Here is an 11,491-nt window from a genome sequence, read left to right as displayed (position 1 = left end):
GGAAGTGAACCCCAATAACTTTAATACTTGTAGGCTTATAAACAAATTTTGAAATACTATAACTTACTCTGGGGACGGGTCTGTGAGTTAATAGATCCAGATTTTGCTTCTTGTTGCACTGGACTGATGCGCTTGTGTGAAACGTCTTGATCTTTGAAAAGTGACCTTCTGGGAGAATCTGTAAACAGAATTTATGATATTATTTTATTGAATTGTAGACAGTCAGGTTATTAACATCCATATAAGCTAGGGAGAAAACAAGACGAGTCTTTATAGGAAATTATGCTTACTTAAAAATATATATACATAGATATTATTGTTATTTTTATTGTATTTATTTTACTTACCTTGCCGTTCCACAGCTGATGGCTGTCCATTGTTTATTTTAAGTTCGTTATTGGCTTTAGTTTGTCTTGATCAAATCTGCTTCTTCTTTCAGAGATAGGTCCTCTGTCAAATCTGTAAACAGTTTTATCTGAGGGTTAAACAAGTCTATAATAACACACATTCACTAACAAATACTTTTTCTTTTTGGACTTACTTTCTGGCCCGGCTCAGCAGCAGTTGGCCACTTATCCAGAGTGTTTTCAGGGGAAATGATCATTTGCGGAGGTGTATTTAACGATTCAGATTCTCTTTCTTTGACAGAAGAAAGTCCAGATGTGGTCAGGGCTTCTTTTTTGGTGATAAGTCGCCTTTTCAATTTTGATTTTCGGGGGGAGAATTGATTCCAGCCGCTGACCCCTCCAATGTGATCATTCGGGTTTACACCTCTCATTAAATCTATAAGTAGATTTGTTCAATGATAGCTGATTTATTCGCTAACTATAAAATATTGTTGCACTTAACATTAATTACCATATTCCAATTGTGTGAAATCCTCTAGATCAGGGGTGTCAAACTCCAGTCCTCAAGGGCCAGTGTCCTGCAACTTTTAGATGTGTCCCTGGTCCAACATACCTCAAACAAATGGCTGCATTTCCTTCTCAGTATGCAGTCAAGTTCTCCAGAGTCCTGCTAATGACCCAATTATTTGATTCAGGTGTGCTGAAGCAGAGGAACATCTAAAGGTATATATATATATATATATATATATATATATATATATATATATACATATATATATTAGAGAACATTCACATGCAGTTAATGATTGCTTAAAGATGAATACTTACTTCTAAAGATGGCATTGTACTTCTGAGAATTATTAGAAGCAGATGCAGCAATTTCTTCGTTTCCTGAAATATTTACCGTCAGTTTTTTTTCTGTACTGGTATTTTCAATGTAGCAAGTTTAAACTGGAGTTCTACTAGTATTTTCAGTGTAACAATTTTAAATCTTTTTTAGCGGTACCAGACTTGACGCTGTTGAGGATGTCAAAAACATTGATGTTTCGGCTCTGGGGGCACTCTGAAAGTGTTTTTTATTGCCAACGTCCCAAAATGCTGAAGAGCTCCAATTACCGAATTACATATTCATTTTAACTTGTTCATGTTGACTGTCCAAGATATCTAAAGGATTGCACTTAAGGTGTACATAACTCACTTGGACATGGGAAACTGTCTGTATAAACATTCCCTGTATCCCAAAACAACAATTTCATTTTAGAAGCATGTATTACCAGTGAGAAACTAGTGACCTTTGACATGCACCAGACCACTTTGATATACACCTGACCCTCACCTGTTCATGAACCTCTGTCTTGACACTTTAGAGGGGTAGGGAGAGCTCAAATCACTTTATTGCCTGTGTCTCACACACACACACACACACACACACACACACACGGGTGTTGGTGAATTAGAGGGACAATTTTTTCAAACCAGTTTTTTGTAACACTAGACGGACACCTGTTTCTACTTATGCTAGAAAGATGTAATAAACCTTTAAAAATTCAGTTTGAGCTATACAACATACATCTCACTTCAAATTGTATATAAACACATCAGAACTCAAAATACAAGAACCTGACGCAATGCTGAATTAAGAGGACAAACGATAATGAGGTACTTAGCTCCGCCCATGACACAAACAGTAATTGCCAGGGCCAAATTTATTTGTCAGGACCACGGCCATACACGTACACAAACATGAAATTTCTGTGTATTAAAAAGGCCAAACATGTATAAATGGAATATAACTAAACAAAAAGAAGTGGACTGCACAGATTAAACAAATTGAGTGAACAAGATGAACTTACCCATTGTCTCAAATTAGAAATAAAACTGAATCTTTTTGCATGAAAAGTACAGTAACCAATCCACACCAAACAATATACACTGTAAAACGTTTGTTCAACAGCCAGTTTGCCATTATAACTGGAACACCATTAACTCTCCTCCTGCCTCCACAAGATGAAATATTTAAATTGTCCACCAGTGATATCATCAGAACACAGAGATTACTTCTGATCTAACCCTTAACATCCCATGTGTCCTAATGATATCACTGATGGACAATTAATCACATTCCCATATTCTATCCAGGATTTTGTATTCTTTTCATAGTTATGCCCCAATTCCTTACAAAATCTCTTTTGTTTTGGATAGAGCGACCAGCCAGAGCAGGATCTTCAGCCTTCTTGCATTGCTGGCATTCAATCATAGTGACCAGTTTTCCTTTTTTGATTTGTTCGGTAAAATGTCGCATGACCGCGGTAACTTCCACGGGAGACCATGGATGCTTTTTGGCTCTCCTAGCATTTCTAGAGATGCTAGAAAAAACACAAATAAATCATTAATGAAAACCAACTCCACTTTAAAAATTTTTTAAATAAGGAAATTTGTGTTTGGTATATTATTTATTGCAACAAAGTTTCTTGGCTATAAATTATGTACTGATGTAATGCCTTTTAAAATATGCATTCATAAAGAACATTCATTAGTGGGACAAGCTACAGAAATGAGCATGTGGGTTGCACATATGAAAACTAATTTCTGCCATTGCCAAACAGCTTATTCTTATTGGCACTTGCTTGGTAAGTGTTGTTGCTTATATGATTGAATTCTGAAGAAAAGACATATTTGTAATTAAAATGAATTGTAATTGTTTGACAAACAGGCCTCAGCAACTTGTGAAGAACGATCCAAAGCCAAAAGACTAATCTTGTTTCCCAGTGAAGGAGATCCCACTCCACTCGCACCATCTTACTAACACCACCAAAATATGTTTTCTCTACAGGTGCAACATCAATGGTTGAGAACACTGGTTTACTAAATCCAACATACTTACATGTTAAGTATTACACAGGACCAGTGTGTCTGGATGCTTCTAAATGTTACTTTCATTCTTTTGCACGTGTAGTTTCAAAACTCAGTCCTCCAAATTCCTGCACCTTACATATTAAGGTTTCATCGGACCTATGTGTCTGAATACTGCTAAATAAATGTGTCTCTGCTCTGTTCTCTAAAACCCCCAGTCGGTCGTGGCAGATGGCCGCTCACACTGAGCCTGGTTCTGCTGGAGGTTTCTTCCTGTTAAAAGGGAGTTTTTCCTCTCCGCTGTCGCTACATGCATGCTCAGTATGAGGGATTGCTGCAAAGTCAACGCCATTGACTGTCCACTGTCCCAACATGCTCATCCGGGAGGAGTGAATGCTGAAAGTCACTGACTGGATGCAATCTGCTGGGTTTCCTTAGACAGAAAAACGTTTTATCCAATTTAAATAAATAACTGAATCTGACTGCACTGTTCAATGTTTAGGATTAATTGGAATGTATGAACCTGACTGTTGTGAAGAGCCTTGAGACGACATGTGTTGTGAATTGGCGCTATATAAATAAAACTGAATTGAATTGAAATATCATTCTCATTAATCTATTTTGGAAAATAAATCTGTCATTGGAGATGAAAATTACCTCTGGTGTGTTGCCTGAAGGGGATCTGCATGCGTCCACATCAGCAACCTGACAGGGCATCTCTTTGGAGACCTGAAATGTAAAGAACAATCACTGAATGTGAGTTTGTTCCTAATGCACAAAACTCAGTCCTCTTTATTCCTGCACCTTACATGTTGAGTATTACACAGGACCTGTTTGTCTAGACACTTCAAAATATTTCACATAGTAGTTAATATTTATAAATCTAAGGTCAGCATAAATCTATTTACATGTGACAGTTTCTAACATAGTGAATAGTACTAAATACGTTAAAAATAGTGTAGTCTGATTAAGTCTTTCAACAAAATTTAAATTTTTTTAGGCACTATGCTTGTGATTTGTTTTTGAATACAGGTCCTTCTCAAAATATTAGCATATTGTGATAAAGTTCATTATTTTCCACAATGTCATGATGAAAATTTAACATTCATATATTTTAGATTCATTGCACACTAACTGAAATATTTCAGGTCTTTTATTGTCTTAATATGGAGGATTTTGGCATACAGCTCATGAAAACCCAAAATTCCTATCTCACAAAATTAGCATATCATTAAAAGGGTCTCTAAACGAGCTATGAACCTAATCATCTGAATCAACGAGTTAACTCTAAACACCTGCAAAAGATTCCTGAGGCCTTTAAAACTCCCAGCCTGGTTCATCACTCAAAACCCCAATCATGGGTAAGACTGCCGACCTGACTGCTGTCCAGAAGGCCACTATTGACACCCTCAAGCAAGAGGGTAAGACACAGAAAGAAATTTCTGAACAAATAGGCTGTTCCCAGAGTGCTGTATCGAGGCACCTCAGTGGGAAGTCTGTGGGAAGGAAAACCTGTGGCAGAAAACGCTGCACAACGAGAAGAGGTGACCGGACCCTGAGGAAGATTGTGGAGAAGGGCCGATTCCAGACCTTGGGGGACCTGCGGAAGCAGTGGACTGAGTCTGGAGTAGAAACATCCAGAGCCACCGTGCCCAGGTGTGTGCAGGAAATGGGCTACAGGTGCCGCATTCTCCAGGTCAAGCCACTTTTGAACCAGAAACAGCGGCAGAAGCGCCTGACCTGGGCTACAGAGAAGCAGCACTGGACTGTTGCTCAGTGGTCCAAAGTACTTTTTTCGGATGAAAGCAAATTCTGAAGTCATTCAGAAATCAAGGTGCCAGAGTCTGGAGGAAGACTGGGGAGAAGGAAATGCCAAAATGCCAGAAGTCCAGTGTCAAGTACCCACAGTCAGTGATGGTCTGGGGTGCCGTGTCAGCTGCTGGTGTTGGTCCACTGTGTTTTATCAAGGGCAGGGTCAATGCAGCTAGCTATCAGGAGATTTTGGAGCACTTCATGCTTCCATCTGCTGAAAAGCTTTATGGAGATGAAGATTTCATTTTTCAGCACGACCTGGCACCTGCTCACAGTGCCAAAACCACTGGTAAATGGTTTACTGACCATGGTATCACTGTGTTCAATTGGCCTGCCAACTCTCCTGACCTGAACCCCATAGAAAATCTGTGGGATATTGTGAAGAGAACGTTGAGAGACTCAAGACCCAACACTCTGGATGAGCTAAAGGCCGCTATCGAAGCATCCCGGGCCTCCATAAGACCTCAGCAGTGCCACAGGCTGATTGCCTCCATGCCACGCCGCATTGAAGCAGTCATTTCTGCAAAAGGATTCCCGACCAAGTATTGAGTGCATAACTGTACATGATTATTTGAAGGTTGACGTTTTTTGTATTAAAAACACTTTTCTTTTATTGGTTGGATGAAATATGCTAATATTGTTAGATAGGAATTTTGGGTTTTCATGAGCTGTATGCCAAAATCATCCGTATTAAGACAATAAAAGACCTGAAATATTTCAGTTAGTGTGCAATGAATCTAAAATATATGAATGTTAAATTTTCATCATGACATTATGGAAAATAATGAACTTTATCACAATATGCTAATATTTTGAGAAGGACCTGTATATTGAAACTGTGTGTACTACAACTTGACATAACCTTTAAAGTTGTGTTCAAAGCTGATAGAATGACTTGTGACAGTATTGCTACACTTCTAAATACCTTGCTTCTCCACGGCCAGTCAGAATCACCACAATTATAAGTGACTTCTTCCCCTGGACCAATATCTTTGAGTGCAAATAAACAGAGATGGGGTCTTCCATCCACTCTTGTAACTTTCATTTTGCTGTTTGGATTCACTGCATGATCATTTACCAGTCTCCCTAATGATCCATCCTCTCTGGCAGCATCAACACTGAAATAACAAGTATGCAATAAGAATAATTACACCATGTAAGGGAAATGATTTTGCATATTTAGTGTCAGCTTATCTGAAGAATGCATTTTTGTGTTTAGCCGCAAATTTAGAAAAAAAAAAAAACACATTAAAACAGTCACACACCATAACTATTGTCCATTGAACCGGAAATCAAACATAAAAACCTTAAGTGCATCATGGTAAACTTTCAATCGGTTTTCTTGTTCCTTTCTATTTATGACTTCCCCTCTGTACTCAATAAGGAAATCTTCTTTTTGAAAGCACCAGCAGCTGAACACACCCCAACCTGAAAGTACACATAGTAAACGAAGTAGAATTATAAACTTTCAACAATGTAGAGCCATCAAATAGTAGCAATTGATTATTAACTTTTTTTAAATCAGTTAATTTATTTAATTTGATGTATTTTTGTGAATATATAAACATTTTATGTCAGTTGAGTGGTGGAATGACTCTTTCACTAACAAATTGTTTCTGTGGATTAATCCATAAACATTTTGTTTCATAAATAAATTATCTATCTAGATATACAATTATCTTTCCAAGAAAAAAAATCCAACATAAAAGCTTCTTCTTTGAGCAGTTGCTTGTCTCCTTTGGAATAAGAAAGATGTTCTGATCATAATTATCATAGAACATGTTATATGCTTCTAAAGTACAGTTACATTTTTTTTTTCACTTTTAAACTATCATTTTGTAATGAACTCTGGAAACCTTTGGGTGTTAAACTCACAACTCACCTTTAAATGAATTAACATATTTTATTTCAAATCCTTCCTTATCTTCACCTAAGGAGCAATAATAAATGGCATCATGTTTGTGATTTATTTTCACTCTCTGTGGCCTTGTTGCTGCCATCTCCTGCAAAAATGAAATGTTGATAATTAGCAATAACACATTACTGCATACAATATGATTTAATGTTATTATATGTGAAGTGCTGTGTGAATTAAGTTAACAGTATCACATCTCTCACTTTTCTTTAAACACTAGTACACTGACTAGCATGCTTGCTAATAACTAGCTAAACTGTCACAAATCTTTGGTGTATCCGAACATCAAGTAACCTACACCATTCTGCATAATTACATAACAATATGTTCCTTGTATGGGTCTTACCTATTTCTCCATGCAAACAAATGAAATGTGTTCAATTAACACGTAAAGGCTTGCACCTGAACTTGGTGGACTGTACCACATTGATAGAAGAGGAGGGGTATGACAAAAGGAGAAGTTATTTTTGTTTCTAAAGAGCACAAAGTTTGATTTATCCAGGAACAAGAAAACAAATGTATTTAAGTAATATATTGTTACTTTCATTCAATATTTCAAAATGAATAGTTTTATACATTTTGCTTTAATTAGGAGGCCACAGTTACATGGTATCTCCCACCAGCAATGTTTAACCCTTTATCAGGCAAGTTACTACTTTTGATAATTTCTACTGACCTAAATGATGTCACAGCAACTATACTTTAAAACACCTTTTTATTCAGAGACACTTTGCGATTGGTATTTGTTATTATTCATTTTCAACCAAATGACGTAGCTTAAACGCTTTATAAATTGTTCCTTCCTCTGGAAACTGCTGTCTAATGGTAGACACAACACCAGCAGAAAAAGGTTGTCTGATGTGCCTGCCTATAGACAATCTAGACTACCTAGATAATGCAGACTAATGGTATTACCTGGGGATAAGGACAAAATATCAATCTTTATAGTTTTTTGCTATCAGTAACATAAGTAATCGTGATAATTTTGCACTTTAAGTATTTTTTAAATTAATGCTTTTTATTTTTATATTTGTAATTCTGTATTATGCGTGGTTATCCCTTCTTTCAAGCTTGGGTCCTCTACCACGGGCACCAGAGGTGAGCTCTCCTGTATCGAAAAGTCTGATGCATCTCCAGGTATCTGTTTGAGCCCCAAACTAGAGTTTGAGCCACTCCCGTTTGGGGGTCATTGCCCCGAGGGCTCCAGTGACCACAGGCACTACTGTGTCTCTTCACCTTCCCGGCTCTTTTTTTGCTTTTTTGAGCCCTTGGTATTTCTCCAGTTTATTGTGTTCCTTTTTCCTGATGTTTCCATCATTCTGGATGGCTACATCACCACAACAGCTTTCTTCTGCTGCTTAATGATTACAATGTCCAGTTGGTTTGCCATTCCCATTTTGTCGTTCTGTATCTGGAAGTTCCACAAGGTCTTAGCTCGTTCATTTTCTACCACCTTGTGTGGCATCTCCCATTTTAACCAGGTCATATTATGCACAGATTTGTCTTTACACTAGTCCAGCTACTTGGTTGTGAAGATCCATGTATTCTTTTCCTGCTAGCATTGTACATCCTGGTGTTAGGTGCTGGATTGTCTCAGGGGACCCTTTGCACCTGGGATCTTGCCTGATGCAATAGATCTGGGCCACTATTGCGCTCTGGTGCTCATGGCTTGCTTCTGTGCAGCCATGATTAGCGCCTCTGTGCTGTGTTTCAGCCTAGCCCTATCTGTCCATTGGTAGGATTTGTTCATATCAGTCACTTAAGCTATCTTTCAGTTGTATTTTCCATGCAGTGTTTTTCTTTGCACAGTGGTTCCTCCAACTCATTCTCCTCCAGTTTACATTGTTTGAGACATTCACTGAGCACTTCATCCATTTGGGCCATCTTTCCAATGTATATTTTGTGTGTTTCATCTTGGACAGTGGCCCTGACACTCTCTAGTCCTCTGACTATAGAAGGGGTGGCCAAAGTCAGTCCTCGAGGGCAGGTGTCCTGCAGGTTTTAGAGGCTTCTCTGCTTTAACACACCTGATTCAGATGATTGCAGGTCAGCAATAGCCTGTTAATGAGCCATCAATGGAAATCAAGTGTGCTGTAGTAGGGAAACATCTAAAACATGCAGGACACTGGGCCTTGAGGATCATGGAGATGAATCATCCAGCAGACAGAGAGAGCAGGGGGAGAAGAAGTCCATGTGCGGACTATGACGAAATAAGATGCCAGCGACCTCTTCACTATGTTAAATGCTTTAATTTTTCTCTCACATGTATTGCACTTGTTAAATTGCATCCAAATATGGTAATCAAGCTTATCTAACAATATAAAAGCTTGTGATAGTAGATTTTAGGGAGTAGTTTTTTTGTTTTTGTGGAGTCGAGTGGACCTTTTGTTCTTCAGACATAGAAGTGAAGGCTTTTTATATTTTGTCATCTGCACCAATTTTTTCATTTTGGAACTTAATATTTTTCGCACAGAACCCTGCCTCTGGGAGTTTTTCTTTTTATTGGGTGAGTTTCCTTCTCTGAATTAACTTATGGTTTCTGACTGAGGGTAATAATAAAAGGCACGTGCTCGTGTTTTAAAGGGTTTTAGTTAGACTCCCTCCTAGAGTCCACCTGTAGGTCCCCATCAGGGGACAGAGGGGGCCTTCCTGTGAAAATATAAAAAGAAGAGAGACGGACTGGGATTGCCAGGAAAAGCTGTCTCTCCTAAAAGTAAACGGCAAACAGAGGCCTCCTTGCTAGGATTAAAGTAATTCTGACCCCTCAATAAACCGGTCCTCTATCCCCCACCAGGAATCAACTTTCTTTCTTCTTCTTAAGCTTTTGAGCAGCCGTGTTTTTTTTTTTTTCACTTTTTATTTTAAATTCCACCCATCCTAGTAAGCTCGATTGGAATTTTCTGACGAGCATATGTAGAATCTCTAGTATAGGATGGGTGTTAACTGTTAGGCCTTTCAGAACTAACTGATTAACCATACTAGCGCTCATTGGTTAAATTTGATAGCAAGCCAAAGCTCCTGAGGAAGGATGTACTTCTTGAGTTGCCTCAAAAAGTACAGTCTCTGCTGGGCCTTCTTCCAGACAGTGTCTATGTGTGAGGACCATCAAAGGTCCGAAGAGATGGCGGTTCCTAGGAACCTGAAGTGGTCCACAGCTGACATGTTATTGTTGAGGATGTTGAGGGGGGTGCATGGGGGTGGTGTTCTCCAAACGTCCACCATCATCTCTACAGTCTTGAGTGGGTTGAGTTCAAAGTGGCTTTGACCACACCAGTGTACCAGCCGATCCACCTCATGTCTGTATGCAGACTCTTCACCATCCTGGATCAGACCAATGACGGTGGTGTCATCTGCAAACTTCAGGAGTTTCACAGACGGGTCTGCTGAGGGGCATTTGAAGCAGTAGGGGACCTTTCACAGCACCAGTGACTTGTTACTTATGAGGTCCTACAGCCTTCTTTGTTTTCATGCGCTGAAAGAGCTAATTTACATCTTCCATAGATATCTGTAGTGTAGGCAGGGGGTCTGAAGGTAGGGGGTTTGTTGCTGTTGAAGAATTTGTTCCTGAATGGGATGTGGAGGAGATGGTCTGAGGGGTGAACAGCTCTCTTTCATGTCTGCAGTAGAAGCCATTCAGACGGTTAGCCAGGCAAGGATTCCACTCAGGGTGGGTAGGGGGGGCTCCTTTAGGCAGTCAGGTTTTTCAAACAGTTCCAGATAGACGAAGCATCACCAGTAGAAAAGCTGTTCTTTAGCTTCTCACTGTAGCTTCTCTTGGCTGCTTTGATCTCCTTTGTTAGTTTGTTCCTGGTTTGCCTATACAGTACCCACTCTCCTTTCCTGTGAGCTTCTTCCTGATCCCTGCGCAGGTTCCTGAGATGTGGAGTAAACCATGGCACACACATGTCCTCCCAGAAACTGATGTATGATGTCACCACATCAGTTAGTTGGTTTAAGTCAGTGGCTGAAGTTTCAAAAGTAGTCCAGTCAGAGATTAAACGACACCCTTTAATCAAACTTACTTGACAGGTTACCTTTGACCTTTAAGAGGGGTCATGAGGGAATGAGAACAGGTGGTGTAGGGGTGTGACTGAGGGGCATAAAATAGAGGAGCGTCCTTAAGGGGCGTTATGGGCGAAGCCAAGAATGAACCAATTAAAACAGAGGGGTGTGTTTAAGGGTGTTATTCATTATTTCTATGTTTTTTAGATGTTTATATATATATATATATATATATATATATATATATATATTTATATACTTTAAAGGTATACTCAACTTAATGCTGGCCAGTAACATTAAATCCTAATAAAATTTACTATGTAAGCTGACAGAATTGTAAGTGCATTTTGCTTTAATGCAGGACTTATTTGCTGAATATAGTGTTTTAACCAGTACAAAATAGGAAGACCTAAAAGAAAATAAAGATTGTGCTTCCCTAGAATGAACAGAACCTTCCACATATTCCTTCTACTTCTACACCAACATAAGAATGAACTCAACTCCAAGGCCTTCCTCTGCTGAAATGTTTAAGTAATCCAAAGAGGTTATATAAAAAGAACAA

General features: G+C 38.8%; 1 long non-coding RNA gene across 1 annotated transcript; it reads right to left on the bottom strand.

Moving 5' to 3' along the window:
• Nucleotides 1–2,002: 2,002 nt before the first annotated feature.
• Nucleotides 2,003–7,016, bottom strand: LOC124882437. Its single transcript, XR_007041904.1, has 5 exons — nt 6,895–7,016; nt 6,278–6,440; nt 5,938–6,130; nt 3,858–3,929; nt 2,003–2,713 (listed from the first exon to the last, which is right to left on the bottom strand). It is a non-coding gene; the product is annotated as an uncharacterized LOC124882437 (long non-coding RNA).
• Between the last annotated feature and the right edge of the window lie 4,475 nt (nt 7,017–11,491).

The sequence above is a fragment of the Girardinichthys multiradiatus genome, chromosome 15, assembly GCF_021462225.1.
Source record: "Girardinichthys multiradiatus isolate DD_20200921_A chromosome 15, DD_fGirMul_XY1, whole genome shotgun sequence".
In the NCBI taxonomy this organism is placed as follows: domain Eukaryota; kingdom Metazoa; phylum Chordata; class Actinopteri; order Cyprinodontiformes; family Goodeidae; genus Girardinichthys; species Girardinichthys multiradiatus.
The sequence above is the reverse complement of the archived record's forward strand: the minus strand, read 5'-3'. Positions and strand labels throughout refer to the sequence as shown.